Source organism: Pteropus vampyrus, unplaced genomic scaffold (genome assembly GCF_000151845.1).
Source record: "Pteropus vampyrus isolate Shadow unplaced genomic scaffold, Pvam_2.0 Scaffold6262, whole genome shotgun sequence".
NCBI classification, from domain to species: domain Eukaryota; kingdom Metazoa; phylum Chordata; class Mammalia; order Chiroptera; family Pteropodidae; genus Pteropus; species Pteropus vampyrus.
Window position 1 is genome coordinate 5,366 of NW_011895043.1, and position 2,459 is coordinate 7,824.

Genomic DNA, 2,459 nt, shown 5'->3' on the forward strand with positions numbered 1-2,459 from the left:
CACAAATTCTCCCTGAATCGATGTGTACCAAGTTCCTCCTAAGTGCTATGCTCTGAGAGGGCCCCAGAGGACAAGCTGAGTCCACGCTCTCATGTGCTTGCCAGGCTATTTACTGGGTGATCAGAGGCAGAAGTAAATGAACTGCTAAGAGGTGTGTAGTAGATCCTGTGAAAGGGATGGTTACCACGTTCCACGGGCCCCTACAAGGTGAGAGCCCGGAACTATAACCAAAAAAAAAAGGCTCTGGATGCCGTGTTTATGCATTTTGGGTGAGGCTGATGTGGAGCACTAAAGATGTGTTTGCTGAAAATGAAGACTCGGGAAGGTGTTTGAGAGAGAAAATGTGGTGGGGTGTGAGGGAAGGGTAAGAAGGTAGAGTGACCAAAGCTCAGAACACTACTCAGATGGAGGGAAGATTAGTTCTATGTGCTAGCTTGGCTAGGCTACTGTACTCAGGTACGGCCTCAAACACCAACCCAGGTGCTGCTATGAAGGTATTTTGCACACGTGGTTCACATCTACAATGACAGATTTGAAGTGAAGGAGAGAACCCTCAAAAAATGCGAGTGGGCCTCGGCCAGTCAGTTGCAAGGTCTTACGAGCAATAACTAAGGTTTCCCTGGGAAGGAGTTCTACCTCAGTACCGCAGCATCACCTCCCGTCTGGGTCGCCAGCTGCTGCCTTCCTCTATAGACTTGGGGCTTGCCAGGTGCCGTCATTGCGTGAGCCAAGTCCTTAAAATAAAATGAACCTCTTTGCATGCGTGCGTGCGTGCGTGCGTGTAGGTGTGTCCTGTTGGTTCTGCTTCTCTGGAGAACCCTGACTGATACAGAGGGTCACTGAGATGTTAATACGGGAGCGGTGAGGGCAGGGAGGTGCTTAGGCCATGGGCTTCGGAATAGAAATAAAAGGATCAAATTGGAAATGGGGCTGATAGGAACCCGGGTAACTGGTGGAAGCAGGGACAGTGGGCCTAAGTGGCTGAGGAGTACGATGAGGACACCTTGAGGTTAAGATCCCTGGGGGTTTTACAGGTCCTGATGGTCAAGCATTAGGAATCAAAGTCTAGAACTCTGGGCGGAAATCAGGGCTGGGGATTTCAGGCCCAGCAGTAAATAGTGGCACACTGAGGCCGTATCGTGGTGTGTGGCAGCCCAAGGAGAAGTTTCACATAGCACGGATGAGAGAGGACAGAACCTTCATGGGAAGGTGCCCCCGAAAGAGAGTAGATGAATGCACAGAAGAGCTGCGGGGGCCAAGGATTGGGGAGACGCAGGAGACGCTGGTCCTCATGGCCCAGGACTCCGGAGAAGGAGCTGAAGTGTTGGAGAAGGTTCTATGTCAAACTAGAAGTTTGTTTTGCCTTTAACCTCTGCCCTAAGGGGACTATGATATTGGTATAAAAAAAAGGATGAGTTAATCAGTAAATGATACATCCTTTATAAGACTATTTTAATATGAATTGCACACCTATATTGATTTTTCTATTCTGGCTACGGAACACTTGGTGGTTGATCAGTAAGTATCGAGTGGTTGGGTAGTGAATGTATTTCTCTAGGCCTCGGATAGACTGACCTATTTTGATGATGGATTCATATAGATAGCGATAACAAGAAGACCCATGGAGACCCCCACACAGCCGTATACATGAAACGAAGCTGTATCCAGTGGTTGCATACAATGCAACTGGGAGACCCTGACTATCTGAAGGTGTTTCTCTTCTCCCAACTTCCCATTAGCTGTGAACTCTTAAGCAATCTTACCTTCCGACTGCTTATAAAATGTTGACTCACTTCCTGAAATACTTCCTTCATTCTCCAGGTTTGCCTCAAAAAAGCTTCCTCCTGGAGGGAAGAAAGAGAGAGAGAAGGAAGGAGGGAGGAAGGGAGGAGGAGAAAGGGAGAGAGAGGGAGAGTGGGAGGGAGAGAGAGAGAGAGAGAGAGAATGAATATGACTATTAAAGGTCTCCAGTTAGCACCGATTTCCTGCGTCACCAAATTGGCAGACCACCCTTACCCATTTTGATTAAGTTAGCTTTGCAAATAGGTTTAGGGAATCACCAGCTCCCACAATAACACTACAGTTTTTAACAAATCAGATTTTTCTTCTCACACTGATTCCTAGTGTAGTATTCTGCCTCCCCAACTTTCTTCCAGTATCTTCTATGGATGCAACATGGAGTCGAAGACAGAAAAAGTAGATTGAAGTCAGAGAGATGTGAGGTCAATTTCTGGACGTGCAAATTCCTAGTCATGTGACCTTGAGCAAGTGACTGAAACTCGCTGACACTAGGCTTCCTTACTACAAATGGAGGACTAAGGAGAGTGCCCTTCTCACTGTGAGGAGATCTCATGTGGCTGGTCTTTAGCTGCAGTCCTTGGCATTCATCCAAACAGTTGCCCTAGGCTTATGATTTAACTGTCATCATTCTCTTCTGTAGAAGAGAGTCCACGTGAAAC

General features: G+C 47.3%; 1 long non-coding RNA gene across 1 annotated transcript in view; it reads right to left on the minus strand.

Annotated features, from left to right (window-relative positions):
* The window catches only part of LOC105310565, a 5,998-nt gene extending 4,152 nt beyond the window's left edge, over nt 1-1,846 (minus strand). The window contains exon 1 of the long non-coding RNA XR_897520.1: nt 1,764-1,846. This is a non-coding gene — a long non-coding RNA (uncharacterized LOC105310565). The remainder of the gene's footprint in view (nt 1-1,763) is intronic.
* Between the last annotated feature and the right edge of the window lie 613 nt (nt 1,847-2,459).